Source organism: Platalea leucorodia (assembly GCF_965183815.1).
Source record: "Platalea leucorodia genome assembly, chromosome: 3".
NCBI lineage: Eukaryota > Metazoa > Chordata > Aves > Pelecaniformes > Threskiornithidae > Platalea > Platalea leucorodia.
Genome location: NC_138825.1, coordinates 99,195,431 through 99,212,253, shown reverse-complemented (window position 1 = coordinate 99,212,253; position 16,823 = coordinate 99,195,431).

Sequence of the window (16,823 nt, the reverse complement as noted above, 5' to 3'; positions counted from 1 at the left end):
ATTAAAAACTCCACTGTGGTTGAATGGCTACCTTACTTCCTAAAAACTGTGAAGTACTCTTATTTTGTGATAGCCTGATAGTGCCTTCTGCTGAGAAGTTGGCATGCACTTGAATGAAAGAAGAATTTGGCATACTGGTTATACTTTCTGAACCAACCTGTTCTCATAGGTTTTCATGGATTAATTCCACACTGGTGATTAGGTAAATCCTTATTAATCCGTGTGTTTGAGGTAGCCTGAGATCTGTGGATTTTCAGAAATTTCCATACTTGGTCTTTGAGTTTACCATGCAAGCTCAGTATAAAAGTGGAAAAGAAGATTGCAAGGTTGATAAAAGACTTAGCAATATGATTAGAAATTCCTGGCACATAATGACATTTAAAAGATATATTAAACATCAAACACTTTAAAACCACATCCTTCATTAACTTTACAGCAGAGTCTGACACTGCCAATTTAGGATGGAGGGTGTGAAATGGAAAGGAATTTAATACAAGCCAAAGGAGGAAGGCAAAAGAAACCCTGCCCTTCTCTGCTTATCATTGAAATGCTTTCTCTCCTTCCTTCCACTCTCCTTTTCCCCTGAGTGATCAGAAAGAGCGTGTGTGTGTGTCAAATCATTCTGGTTTCGGTTTTCTTTGCCTGTTCTTTTCCTCTGTCCATTTTGCTGGTCGTCATAGTTACAGTGACCTCAGTCCTCCTCATCTTTCAGGGTCTTACAAGGATTTTTTTTTAAGCTTTCTCTTGTAGCAGTGCTTTGTAATGCCAGCTTGTCCAATTCTTTAACTGTTATTGTGTTTCTTAATCTATTTGTCCCAGCAGCCTCCCCCTTTCCCGTGCTGTGTCCTGACAGACTCCTCAGAGCAGGCTGGAAGTGCTCAGTTTTCATCTTCACCCCAGTATCAGTTTCTTTTTGACAAGACTTCCCGACTTTAATCTTTCTTTTCTTAACCTTTGAGTAATATTTTGGCCTTGTCTTCGTGTAGCTTTAAAGTGATATTTTTATAGCTCTTTTAGACTGAGTTAAACCAGCCAGCCTCAGAACTGTAGTATCTCAAACTGCTTTTGCCAGGTTTTTTTGCTTCAGTCCCATGCTCTGACTTGTGGCTATGAAGGTGTCTGACCAAGAGGTTTGTGCTGTACTAGAAAGGGCCAAGGTCAACCTTGAAACCACAGAAACATGAGATGGCTTCTACTCAACACTTAATAGGCTTTAGCAGAGGGTCTCTTATTGTCTCCCCCAGTCAGGCTACTACTCTCACAGCTGCTGCCTTAAAAGGGACTAATCACTGACAGGGAGGAACAAGTACAGTGCTAAGTCAGGGGTGAGTGGCTCTTAGTGGATTCAGGGCTTATCTCAGGGAATGTGCGTATATCCCTTTTGGCACAGAAAACTGTGACTCCTTATTGGACTGGTTCTGCTTGACAGATTTGACCAAAAATTTGAGTAAGGACTGAGAGCTCTGTGATGAGTTCCATATTAGCACTCTGACAAGTTTCAGAAACAAGTTTTATCTGTATCTTCTGTTGGTATTAATTCAGAAATGGACGCTAGACCTGAAGATGATAACTAATTAGTTATACAAGCACACACATTGTAGATATATCAATACTGCTACAGACAGCTTGAACGAGAAAATGAGTATTTAACAGTGTTTACTTGGTAGTCCTTTGAAAGACAACAACATATAATGTAAACCATTATCCAATTCTAGACTACCTAGTAAGCAGTCATATCCTTCTCTTCTATACATACAAAAATTTCAGATTTGAGCTTGCTTACACACATAGCCATCCTAAAAGATTTTAAGTATATAGTTACCACAAAAATCTACTTTTTGAAAAACATATGTATTACGTATATACAAAAAATACATCTGAAACTGAAATACTGATGGTAAACGTACACAACTGCAGCTTCAATGGATACCTGCAGCACTCTAGTGGCCATTCTTCATAAACGCAACATCAAAAGCTGGAAATTGTTTTGGACAGTAGAGATTTAAAGGAAAAAAAGCCCTAACAACAAAAATTAAATGGCTACAGAGTTAGACATGAAAGTTCTGAAAATGAGCAATAACATGCTGTGTGCATACTGATTAAATTTATTCAAGCAAACCTGTTTTAATTTAACAGCATTCTCGCTCTTCATTACAAATATAATGAAAGTAGTTTGGAGCAGAATGTATTCTAGTTTGTGGTCATTTTATCTTTTGATGTACTAGCTCACCAGTTCAAGACAACTTAATTACTGGGAGCTTTACATAACTCACTTTTCCTTCATCCCACTGACTGTAGGAGGGAAATAATAGGCAATATAAATGGGGAAAAGAGTCTCTCCAGTTCTTATCAGGTCCTTTCAATAAAAAAAGTTGTTTGGTTTTTTTTTTTATTTTTTTTTTTCCTTGCAATGCTTTTTCTATCATTGTGGGATGTCTATTTTCAGTGCCTGAAGTAATAGATTTTACATCTTTTCTTGTGGAAGAGTAATACAAAAATTAATACATCTCTTGATGAGAAAAAGGATTTTTACTTGTTTTACTTGAATATTCAGCATGTTTTACTTCATTATTCACCTCATTTGTTTAATTAGCATCCAGAAACTGGAAAACAGGGAAGCATGGAAGTGCTTCTATATAAGGAGCCATGACTGTAAAAATGTGATAAATAGTAATTTATCTCCTATATGCATATTCATATATTTTCTTTCACAAGAGTGTCTAAGTATCAAGTACAAGAATTAATATTTGCATGTTATTTCAACTTTCATTATATTTATGTGTTTTTTACCAGCTGGAACTCATGTAGGATAGGGAAAAGCATGTATGGATGTTTTATTCATATGATTCTTTTTTCAAGGAAGGTTGTAAACAAAAATGTGTCAGTCATTGTGTGTTAGGAGAGCCATTCAAATACCAAAATTCTGGACATGAAGGGAAGAACCTTAATCAATTAGAATGAGAAGGCAAACCACAAATGTTAAGAAATGGCAAAATCAAGAATAATGGAGTTGGGTCTCAGCACTCTAACCAGAAGCAGGACTTGTGCACAAAGATAAAGAACTACTGCTATATTCTCTTACAGCAAGTGGAGAGATAATGGATGCTAGAACATTAACATTTCCCAAAATACCCTGTTTGAATAACTTCAACGATGCTATCTGATGAAACAAAGAACTATTATGATGCATGTGTCTGCCTCCAGGAGCAGAAGGCACAATTTCTTTACTATAGAAAGCCTCAGGAAATGTGGCCACCACCAATCTTTGACATTTTGAAAGGAAAGTAACAAATCAGAGTTCCGAGATTTTCCAGCACTTTCACAATTCAAGATGCTATTTGGAGGGATCCTTGCTTCCCTCCATGTACAAGCTTTGCTTGGACTTTCCAGCTTTACACAGTAGCTGCTTTCATTCAGCTGTGATTCTTTTCAGACAGTTTGAAAGACTGCAGAGAGGATGGCACTTTCATAACAGAAAGAAACAGAATTAGGATCCATCCACCTGCGCTGAAATTTTAAGAACCCAGCAAAGCTGTCCTTCTCAAGGAAGCATCCACATGACTTACATATAGTCAAGAATGAGACACAGTGCCTTTAAGTTCCCAAAGAAAGATCTTGTTTGCCCAAGTGACATACTTTAACTCCTAACTAAAATGGAAGCACCCACTCTGGAGACATTCAAAGCTTCCTTCTCCTCTTCACTGGTTATTTGGGGAACTGAAGTTGTGTTTCCATATACACTTAATTCAACAGCATGCTAGCTTAGTTGTTGATGCCTTATTCCCACCACAGTGCCACCACTGAAGCTGCAGAAACACAGCAGGGTCAGGGAAAATACTTGGCTTGGATGGGTAAGTTTAATCCCACTAACAGTTGTAAGGACAGAAGATGAGAATACCTTAAGACAAACATTATCAAACTGTGGCTTTTAGAAGTATGGTTGAATAGGAGCTGAGATTTTGAATAGCTGGACATTAGATAGTCAGGACATTGCCTCAAACAGACATTAGGAATCATATGAAATGCATTCATATCAATAACATTTTTCATTTTTCCATGGTTGCCAACCATGTGCTTGTTACAAGAGAAAACAGTTTCAAAGCTGTGAGTTTCTGCACAGGCTTTATCAGAATAAAGGAGCACTTGCTCATTATGACCCCCTAAGCATTATCCAAAACAAATAGGAAAACAGCTGTATCATACTTCTAAGGATGGGCCAGAAGCTCAGCCTTTAATGGGAAGTGTGCTGAAAGCACTGGTGATGAAATGGCCTATCAACAGCTGTCTGTCCATTATATACAGCTGAGGAAATCTAACGCCAGAGGAATGAATTCCTTCTCTTTGGCTGAAGCCTAAAACAAGTACATCCAGGAAACTGGTGGAGCTCAAATATTGTCAAGTTAGATGCTGTTTGTTCTTATATATAGTTGGGCTGCATCAAAAGAAGCGTGACCAGCAAGTTGAGGGAGGTGATTCTCCCCCTCTACTCTGCTCTCGTGAGACCCTACCTGGATTCCTGCATTGAGCTCTGGGGCCCCCAACATAAGAAGGACATGGACCTATTGGAGCAAGTCCGGAGGAGGGCCATGAAGATGATCAGAGGGATGGAGTACCTTTCCTATGAGGACAGGTTGAGAGAATTGGCATTGTTCAGCCTGCAGAAGAGAAGGCTCTGGGGAGACCTTATAGCAGCCTTCCAGTACCTAAAGGGGGCCTACAAGAAAGCTGGAGAGGGACTTTGTACAAGGGCATGTAGTGATAGGACAAGGGGTAATGGCTTTAAACTGAAAGAGGGTGGATTTAGATTAGATACAAGGAAGATGTTCTTTACAATGAGGGTGGTGAGGCACTGGAACAGGTTTCCCAGAGAAGCTGTGGATGCCCCCTCCCTGAAAGTGTTCAAGGCCAGGCTGGATGGGGCTTTGAGCAACCTGGTGTAGTGGAAGGTGTCCCTGCCCACGGCAGGGGGGTTGGAACTGGATGATCTTTAAGGTTCCTTCCAACCCAAACCATTCTATGATTCTATGATAAACAATACCAGCTAATCTCTTTCACTAGTGCTGCTACTTTTTGGGCAAAACGTATCTGCACAATTTTACCTGGATGTAATGATGAATAAGAATAATGGAGATTAATTTCTCGCTGGAGATTTAAAAATGGATCTGATTGGGACAAAGTGCTTGACAAATGCATCTTATTTTCACTTCTTCTTCTGTAAAATTGTATGAACACCACAGGGTCTACCACCAGTCGTAGCCACACAGAACTTTAGCAGCACAGTCTGAGGCCAAGATATAGGCAGGACTATTGCAGCTGGCCAAGAAAGTATGAACAGAGAGGACAAGAGGAAAAGTAATATAGTAGGCATGAGAAGGAGTCCAGTTTAAGTTTGATGCTTCTAACCAATAAAGTAAACAGAAAATTTATTTCTCTCCACCCTTACAGCATATAAGGTGATACCACATATCATTAAAAAGACTGTGGAGGGTTAAGCAGAAAGAAAACCAAGGAAATTGGCAACGGTCAGGCAATGAATTAAATTTCTAGAATTTTAAAATTGTTTGAGATGTACGTTGGTGAATATGAGCATAGACCCTTTGACTTTGATGGACTTACATCTGTTTACATTATCTGAAGAAATGATACTTTCACAGGTACGACTTTATTCATTCCATACTTTTCCATCAATTTGGATGTCTAATGAATAATAATTTTATTTGAAAAATAAACCTTTAATAAAGTTCTACAACACAGTGCATCTCCATTAGTCAATAGACACTCGATGAGAAGAATGTATAATATACATCTCTGAACTGCATGTGAATGTGCTACGGCTTATTTGTAAGCAAGATGCTGCTGTGCTAGTGCAAAGTAAAATGTGTGTGACAGGAGGGAATTTATCTTAATGACTTCAGAGACCCTCTCCAATTTTAATTCCTAAATCCAGCTATAGATGCAGCACTAGTGTTCAAATTTGTGTGCATGTTTAAAAGCATATTTGCTTCCCCCTTCCTTTCCTTTCTCTCTCTCTCTCCTACAAACTATGGACAATATTAAGTACACTGTAATCGGGGCTTAAAAAACACTCACAAGTTAAGAAAAAGGCATCTTCCCCTTGGCAAATATCATCACTTCTGTAAAGGTCAGGCTTTCATTTCAAAACGTACTTTTCACCCCTTCCAGTTGTGAGGATAATTGTCTAAATGTGAATTAAGTGGGAAGAAAACTGTCTTCCTAAGAGCTCAGACAAACAACTCCCCAGTCTCTGCGGTTGCTTGGATGTGTCAGCTTTTACTGCTGTTACGGCGGACCCTCCGGTCAGCCCTGAAAGTGAGCTGGATCAGGTCATTTCCTCTCTAGTGCTGCCTGGGAGGTGCTGAGCATTGTGCATGCAGGCAGAGAAAGCCGTCCCTCCTGGGAGCAGCACACAAACACCGCTGCCTGCCAGCCAAGCGCACGCTAGCAAAGAGCCCGTGCCACTACTCTGGCAGCAGTCAGGGTGAGACAGAAGAACAGAGAGGGATTTCTTCAATTTTTTAGCAGGTAGAGGAAAGGCTGGTGGTCCTCACTTGCCAGGAAAGCATTTTAGGATTGTAGGAGCTTGCAGGAGTCAGACTTCTTATGTCCTTTACAACATGGATGTTTCGCCTGTATTCATTTTCTCACTATCCTCGCTTTCCACAGCAAGAGAAGAGCTCAGAAAAGATCGCTGGTGCATAGGCCCTTCTAGCATGTTTTGTTACAAATCTCTCTACTTCCAAAAAAAAATCTTTGAGATCAATAACAAAGAAAAAGGTTTCCACCATTTAAAATGACATATCAGATATCAAAGAAGGAACAAATGAAGCTCTGAAAAACATAAATTTCTTGTGTGATGGCCTGTCATCTTGTTGAAGGAAAAGACAGGACCTACCACAGAAAAAATCCAGTACAGAGATAAATAGGTTATATTTTATTTACATGTTCTTGCTATTTGTCTTTGAAAAACCCCTGAAGTATAAAATTTCTCTGCAGTGGCAGGAAGTGCAATACCAGCTATATCCATACCAATATTTTATCCCTCTGTAGCAGGAAGGCATGCTCCTGAAATGTATTTTTTCTCTTGTGTTATATCTTGTCTCATACATTTTGGTTCTGTTCACTCAGGAGTAGTAATCTTTTGGGCTGTGATTTCTACAAAAAGAAAAAAAGCTGTATTATTCACCTTTTACTGGAATTCAACCCCACCCAATAACCCAATGCAAATCTCATATCACAGTATTTTCCTATACAGGTAATCACACTTAAAGTACAGCCTTGTTATCAGAAAGATTTTTTCCCTGTATTACAAAGGTTTCTTTTATGAACTAATCCATGGGGTAGTTTTAAGTTTCCATTCCTATCCACAAATCTGCCATGTGACACAAACCACATGGCTTGCTGAATGTATTATATCTGAGTTAAAGCATAGCTCTTTTCTCCGGTCACTTCTGCAATTTCCATACCTGCTTCCACAGGGCTGCAGAAGGTGCCAATGAGCACGGTGGGTGACAAGCTAAGCTATTACGTCCCCGCATCCCTCCCTGTTCCTGCCTGGCGCATGCTCCACCACCCTTGGTTCATGGAATGACCAAAGGCAAGTGAGCAGTGACCCTTCTTTGCAGGCGGAGCTGGGAGACAGCTTCAGGGAGTCCATGATCTTAATACTTATTCTCAGAATAACACCTCAGACTATTGTATTGTTGAGTAAGAAGAAAACAATATAGTCATATGACATTTTTTTATTTGAGACTTTAATCTATAAATAGATCTGAATTTAAGAGAGGAATATTCTGCTAAGGTTCAAGTCTCTATCCAGCAGAACTGTCAGATCACAATAAATCCACAACACCCATTTCACAGTAGGGCTCAGACTTAAAGTTTCCTTTGTTACCACAAAACCTAAAGACTACAGCTTGCTGACCAAGCTTACTGCTTTAACAAATCTGGTACATATGAAATAAAATTTGACTTGTGGTCCAGTGCTTAAGTTTTTTGGGTCTTTTTTGTTTTTTGTTTTGTTTTGTTTTGTTTTTTAAATTATATAACTTAAGTCAGCAAAATACATACCATTTTAGGTACTACAGTGGCCAGTTCAGATATAAAGTTGAGTGCAATGAATCCATTTCCTTACAGTCTATTTTCAATGCAGAGGTGGAGACTGACATTTGCTGCAGAGCTGACTGAGATGTTCTATAGACAGACAGCTTCAGAAATTTAGCTACAGTGTTGGCAAGGTCAATAGTTAGTGCTGATGCTGGTCAATGGTCCTCAAAGCTCCTAATTTGTAGATGATGGAAATGCTAACTAGCTCTTGCCAAAGGCGAAAAAGATAAAAGGCTGGAATATGATCTATTGCATCTATCACCCTAACATCTTGGTCACTTTGTTTGACACCTACATGAAAGTGTTATTGTTTCATCAAAGATTTCAGTAGTCATGTTAATGGAGGCATTCAAACAGAAATTAATTAAGTTTTTGAGAGGCTTGCTTAAATGTTCTGTTAGTTGCTAAAGATGACATAGACCTTCCTATATTAAGTATTGTTCTTGGTCATAAAAGGGATTTTTTCATATAAGAAAGAAGAGATTGATATCATTAATGAAAATAATACAAGACAATTATTTTTGTAAAATATTTGCTAATAATGAAGTAAAAATCAATTGGAATCAAGTATCAAGAGGGGTTTTTCAGGATACTTGCAACATTATGGTTGGGATTAATCAAATTAAACATAAAGCTGGAGAGCATAGATGTCCTATACAGATATCCTAAGCTCCCTCTACAGGAAGGAAATAAGCACTTTTAGTATTACATTGATTTCATGGTTAAATACTTGCATGTTATATTACAGGACAAAAATATTTGATTGAACATTATTTGATAATTAGCATGAGTTTTATTTATTTAATTGCATTATTTATCTATAGGTAATTTATTATCTTTTTACTTTGAACGACAAGTAGATATACCTGGACTGCAAGTACACCTCCTGATTGTTGGAGATGATTTATATATGTACGGTTGGGGCTTGGGGGGGTGATACGTCTAATCAAATATCAACATTTACAGTGAGAACATCTACATATGAGCCAGTCACCTTTTGCATGCTTAAAATCAACCAGACAAATGAACACCTTTTGGGTGTAATTCATCTCATACTAAAGCAGTCATTGAAAATACATCAAGATGACTGGCACCCTAAAAGTGCTGACTTCTCTCCACTGCTATAATAAGAGTCAAGGGTGAATGGCTCACACACACATATATAAAGCTTGACGAATAAATCTATCCAGTGTGAGAGTAGTATTCTAATATGAGTAATACAGGTGTAATGTTAGCCAATAAAGTATGTTGTGTTAGATGAGATACAAAGTGCACAGCAACAGAAATAGTTCAGAAATAACAGTATAAATTAGATGACTTGGAAATTTAAAATAAGAAAATGTTCACTTGTGTATTTATGAAAAATTTCCAAAATCTATTAATTATCTTATTTTAGTAACATGAAGGACTGTGACTAAAATGGCTGTTAGGATTTGTTCTTGATGCAATATTAGTAGTGAAGAGTATTAATCAACTTTTATTACTGTGCAAGCATACAATATTTTCTACAATAACCTTCACACCCTAAGTTCAGCTATTTAGAAGGACAAACTAAGCTTAAAAATGCATTTGAGTAGCCTATCTTTAGCTACATCTAGTACCTTGAGAGTCCATAGTCCCAAAGATGATACATATCCAACAGGTTGTATAAAAGACTGCATTTTATCCATATAATTTAGAAATCAGCAAGAAAGTAATGTTTTAATTTTCCTTGTATAAGAATGTGTATTAAATGGTGATCTAAAAATGCATTTTCCTAATCACAGCTTTCTTCATGCCTGTTAAACATAGTCTGTTCTCACAGTTCTCTAGTTCTGAGAGTGGACATGTAAAGAAACAAAACTGTGGTCTTTGCTGAACAAGCTTGAGAGGCTTATCTCTTTGTCACAAATATAAAACTCATCATCTTGATATTTATTTTTCTGCTAAATATCACTAACTCATTTTTAATATATAATATACTGGATTTGTTATATATGAATAAAAATATTAAAATACAACTCTCAGTGGGCGGAGCAATGAGGGGGTTCTCAGATGAAAACTGTTTATGATGGACACAGCATTCCTTACGGAAAGAATGGAGTAAGTGCTCTTTGTCCCTGTGTTACAGAGGAGGTAAACTGCTGCTTTCTGCAAAAAATCATTTTGCATTTCAGAGCTGACACTTTCAAGCTTAAATGTATCGTATTGCAATGATCTCTCCTGAACGCATACGGGCTTTCAACTCTAAGATATATTACTAAGGTATGTATCCTAGCTACTTGAAGATAAAAGATGCATTCTTTGCAAAGACTGTGGCAACATATATGGAATTTATAATTGTGATATAAGGATGAAAGACAAGATTTTTTAAAAATTACAACTGTAGTGCAGCCAGTTTTTAAGGGTTTGTGGCACTGTGCATACCCACATTGTGCACTGGTAATTCCCCAGCTAGTCTCTGCATAGATGAGGCAGTGGACTGATTTAAGGCACTGAGCATTACCCCATTCAAAATCCCATGAATTATAATTTGTTTTAAACAATCTGTATGTGGGTGTCTGTGCAACAAGACCAAAATGCTGGAACCTGGCACCAATGGAGAAATTTGCACCATTGCAAAGTGCAAATAGACTTGAGATGGACAATGTCATAGGATAATTCATTCTGGGAGGGACCTCAGGATGTCTCCAGCACAACCCCTTCTCAAAGCAGGGGCAACTATACAGTCAGGCCAGGTTGCTCAGGGCTTTATCCAGTTGGGTCTTGGAAGCCTCCAAGGATGGAGCTGCACAGCCTGCTCTCTGGGCAAACTGCTCCACATTTGGGCTGCTCTCATGGAAGTTTTTCCTTATATCTGTAATAATGCACACCTGCAATCAGTGGAGGCAGTATCATCCCATCGAACTGCAAGATGTGTGTTATCGGAGTGCCTGTTTTATGACAGGTGTTTTTTCTGGTCAGCCATTTTGGATCTCAAACATACATTGGGATACATGGAAGATAATAATATCGCAGGCTGTGAGCAGAAACTATTGATTGAATCCCACAAGGTAAATACAGGCCTAGACAGGCTTAGCAAAATTTAGAAGCCACACTGTCATGGGGGCATCTGTTTCAGGTTTCAGATGCAATTAACAAGTTTTATTTGATCGCTAAATCTTCTCAGCAGCCCATCAGTCTGAAGAAGTGATTTCTTTAACAGTTTTGGAAAGCAAATAAATACAATTTGAGACCTGTGAACCTCAGGAACTAGGTGGTCAAAATTCTTTTTGGGAAGGTAGCATTTTGACAGCTTTGTAAAGGTAGATTTTCATTTTCATTTTAAGACTAGACGAATCTGCCAGTGAGAAATAAAGATACCATTCCTTTCCTTTTCTTAAGTACCTGAAGAGTTAAACATACCTAGTCTTGTAATGCATGGAGTCAGGCAAACTTTTTACTTTTGGATACTTGTATCAGGTTTCCCGATTTGTCTGAAGAGAATTATGTTTCCATTTGTCTCCTTTCCTCTCTCTGATTTTAGGAGAAAAAAGAACACTCAGAAATTCTCATGTGAGATAGAAACAAAGCAGAAAAGAGAAGTGAAATTATTTCTATTGGACTCTAGATGTTCCAGCTCTTGAAACCTTGAAAGTGTTATTTGACATTACACAAAATGTCAGAGACTACAGAACACCTAGATTTAATAATAGATGAAATGCTTCCTCATAGCCATTGTTTTCTGAGACTAGGTGAACATTTTGGGGAATTAAGGGGCTATTAATGTGAGCTTTCAAAAGATAACATCTCTACTTCATTGAAATAAAGTGTTATTAAAATCTCTCACCACTCTGGTGAAAACTACAAAAGAAAAAAAAAAAAGAAAACCAAAACTCACCAGCTTGCTATTTATCACTAAAAAGCTGAAAGGGAATCTCCTACTACTAAATGGTTAAGAGCACTATTAGTGGGTGTGATATTTTCTAGTTCAAGATCTTTCTCTGCTAGATTCTTTCAAATCTCTATTGATTACAGTAATCTGATCCAAAGGAATAGTGGATATCCTATGTAGAATGGAACAAGTCAAGAGAAGAGGTTGAGAGAAAATCCTCCTATGACTTTCAATAGTCCTGTAATCAGATAATCAATGTAGAACATACTGTGCTGACTGTACTAGGGGATTTGAAACTCCATCACTGCTTTCCAGGACTTTATTTTAAATCTTGAGGCATTTCTCTTTTTCATATTCACCAACAGTTCACCCTTATCCATAGCAACCTCTTCACAGAAAGATATTTTCCCAATAATAATATGATCCCAAGAAATTATTTTCCAGTTGAGATCATTTTGTTGAAAATATATCCGCCAGATCTACTCTTAATATTGCCAGGAAATTTCACTTAACTGCCCACAAAAAGGCAAGCTCCCCCTCCACCAATCACCAAACTTAATTTTCCTACTTTTAAACTACATTTTTAGAACAAGGAGATTTTAAGTTAATGCTCAGTGAAATCTCCCTTGATTTTGGTTTTATGGTTATATGCGCCCATATAACCAAATCTAATACATGGTATCCATGTTTTAATCTTACTACATATTTTTTTAATTGCTTTTTTCCAGTTTATATTGGGAACATCAAAAGACTGTTCTATTACACTAGAAATACAGTATACTACTCTACTGGCTTTGCATGTCAAGGTTTTGGTAGCGGCAGGGGCTACAGGGGTGGCTTCTGTGAGAAGCTGCTAGAAGCTTCCCCCATGTCCAATGGAGCCAATGCCAGCCAGCTCCAAGATGGACCTGCCGCTGGCCAAGGCCGAGCCCATCAGCAATGGTGGCAGCACCTCTGGGATAACATATTTAAGAAGGGGAAAAAGTTGCTGCACAACTGCACAACTGCAGCCAGAGAGAGTAGTGAGAATATGTGAGAGAAACAACTCTGCAGACACCAAGGTCAGTGAAGGAGGGGGAGGAGGTGCTCCAGGCGCCGGAGCAGAGATTCCCCTGCAGCCCGTGGTGCAGACCATGGTGAGGCAGGCTGTCCCCCTGCAGCCCATGGAGGTTAACGGTGGAGCAGATATCCACCTGCAGCCTGTGGAGGACCCCACACCGGAGCAGGTGGATGCACGAAGGAGGCTGTGACTCCGTGGGAAGCCCACGCTAGAGCAGGCTCCTGGCAGGACCTGTGGCCCTCTGGAAAGAGGAGCCCATGCTGGAGCAGGTTTGCTGGCAGGACCTGTGACTCTGTGGGGGACCCACGCTGGAGCAATCTGTTCCTGAAGGACTCCACCCCATGGAAGTGACCCACGCTGGAGCAGTTTGTGAAGAACTGTAGCCTGTGGGAAGGACTCACATTGGAGACGTTCATGGAGGACTGTCTCCCGTGGGAGGGACCCCATGCTGGAGCAGGGGAAGAGTGTGAGGAGTCCTCCCCCTGAGGAGGAAGGACAGGCAGAGACAACGTGTGATGAACTGACTGCAACCCCCATTTCCTGCTCGGGGGGACGAGGCAGAGAAATCACGAGTAAAGTTAAGCCCGGGAAGAACAGAAGGTGTTTTAAGATTTAGTTTTTATTTCTCATTATCCTGCTCTGATTTGATTGGTAATAAACTAATTTCTCCAAGTCGAGTCTGTTTTGCCCATGATGGTAATTGGTGAGTGGTCTCTCCCTGTCCTTATCTTGACCCACGAGCCTTTCATTATATTTTGTCTCCCCTGTCCAGCTGAGGAGGGGGACTGATAGAGCAGCTTTGGTGGGCACCTAGACCTGGGGTCTAGCCAGGGTTAACCCACCACAACTACCTTTTGCTCCCCAAATGTCACAAATTACTTATTCCCAAAATAAACCACATTTTCTTTATTATGCATTGTTCAGTGTCATATAGTCTATCATTCAGAAAATTGATGGTTTCAGAATATATGATATAAAAGCCACTATGAAAAATAAATTGCACTGAATTGCATTAATGCATGTGAATATCCTCACTGATCTGCTACACAAACAGCAAAGCAATCTGAATCAGAGATATAAACAACAAAATAAATAAAGTTTCAAAGGGTATTCAATTTTATTGAATTTAAAAGATTAAATAAATGTCCTTATTTTTCTTCTAGAGCCTATAAAGTTCAGATTTTGGGTTTTGGGGTTGCTAAAAATGCAAATATCCACCCTGTGAGATTTTCAAAAGCACCTGGCTATTAAATTCCTGATTAGTTTCTATGAGCTTTTGTAAATCCTACTACAGTACTATCTGCATCTTGAAGTGTCTGAATTCCTTTAGAAACCTTGACTGAACTACTACTTGCATTTATCACAGAACAGAAAAGATAAAAGCATTAAGTCTAAGTTTCTAATTAAAGTGTCAGAATGAGATATAACAGGATACCATAAACTCTAGTAGCAAAGAATACTCCTCTAACCAAACACTCTTGTGTCAATTGTGAGGTTTTTTTATATGAGATGCTGGCTCTTTGCGTGAATAAACATGGTCAAGTTAAAGTACCTGCAGCCTTATTGTTGGTAATATGCAGTTTTCTGAGTGACTTGTGGGATGCTGAGTTTTTTTGTGATTCTGACAGCGTCTGTGATTGCTTGTTTCTCTGTAAACAAAAATTTGAGGGCATTACAAAAGACCCCTTTGGTGTAATTTACAGTACAAAATATATGTTACCTGATATCAGCTAATGGATCTGTAGAAATATGACATACCCATAGAATGGGGGTGTAATATATAACAGAAATGTTTTATACCATCACTATTGTTTTTTTGCTCCTGTTGTATCAATTTTCTGAACAGCCAACTGCTAGCTTTATAGCGTAGTAGAGAGATGATAAAATGACTAGGTGGTATAAATGTGAATTAAGAGGAAGAATAATTTGTTATTTCAAGTTGGTTTTATAATAATTAAATATTATATTATCCCCTCTTAAAGCAATTAAGATTTTATGTATATTTGCCAAATATTTTAATGTGGATCCTTTCTTTTCAAAGTATGAATTGTTTGTGCACTTTTAGTGACAATCTGGAAGAGATTATCTTTGTTTTCTAGAAAATTTTCAGGGTATATTAACCAGAATTCTCTTTAATGTTAGTATTATGAGAAATGATAAATTATGTCAATAAGTTTAGACTAACTCATTCTACAGTGTTTTGCAAGTACTGTTGCACATCTTGGCAAATCTAAATATCCATGGCTTTGCTAGACTTCACATCTATCTCATTTTTTTTAATAATGTATGTAGAGATGGCTTAGCTTGAATTTTGTTCATCTTTGTGTACTGGCAACAAATGACCTCAGGATTAAGTCCAATCAATCATACAGTATTTCCTTGCACAAAATTCCAATAACCACAGAAGTAATCACAGAATTCGGATTGTAATCTGCAGCTTGATCATACTTGTTAGATCTACAGTCATTCACTTAATTTGAAGCTCTCTGAACAATTATTATGGTAAAAGTTAAGTTTATCTAAAGAAGATACTGGAAAGATCACCGAATGGTTTAAAAGAAAGTACATTCTGTCTACTACCAATCTGTTTCTCTCCTCTTGAGGATGCCTAGAGGTCTGATGGGTTCTTTACTACCATAGTCTTTAGAAGTGGCAGCTCTGTCGAAGCTGTGAGGCTGATACTGGAATCATTTCATGTGATCTGTGACCCAGGTAGTATTAGATTAGCTGCATGCAATTCTGCCATCTGGCTATACTATCCACAAATACCCAAGAATATCAAAATCATATCATTGACTACAGCTGGTAAACAGTTTATGGGATTTCACTGTATTTGTCAATTCCATTCTAGGTAGCTGGTCTGAAGATACCACCTACACAAATGTCTGATCTATTTTGAGTCATAAGATTGAAAAGATCCCATGCCAGCAAGTTCCATCTGTCAGATTTATGTTTATTGGACCATGAAGTTTGTCTAACATCTTGAGCTTTTTGCAGAGACTATCTTCTCCACATTGAAATCAATCAGATTACTGCTGACAAAAGACAAGCCATTTCTACCAGAAAATATCTGCTTTAAGCAGCTTACTTAAATTAAAAGAATGCCCACTTATGAAGAAAATATCACTACTAATAAAACTACTACATACAATATGTGAAATACATAAATCCATTATCTTCTTTATGTATACTTGCAAATTCCTTTTGCTAATGGCTACTCATGTGCAGAGAGTATACGCTTATGTGACTGGCTGGATCAGGATCTAACATTAAACAGTTGATATAGAGAAAAAAACATATTTTTTTCTACTTTGCAATATTGCAGCAGAAGCTGTAATCATTTTGCAAAAGTCCTGCAAAAATACAGAATGTTAGTCTTCGTATACACATACCTTTCCCTTGTGAGATCATAGAGATATGATTTGCAAATTTTATTACATTTTAATCAGATCTTTAAAGATCAAAAGACAAAACAATAGCCCCAAATTCCTTTATATAATGATTTTTTCTAAAATTACAACGCAAATTAAATAAAATAATATGCTTCATTCTTGGTAACCCCCTACAAAAAATAAAAAAGGGGGAATGAGACACCATGAGCTGATACCATTCTAAAGGAATTCTAAAAATTTAAATGAAAGAAAAAATTTTGAATTCAGAACCTTATTTAAATATGTCCTCCGGAGCTTTTTCTCATTCATCTTACATTAACTGAGAGAAAGAGAGTACAACAGGATCCTTCTGAATATGTAAATTACCCTGTATTAATAAGCTTCAGCAGCTATA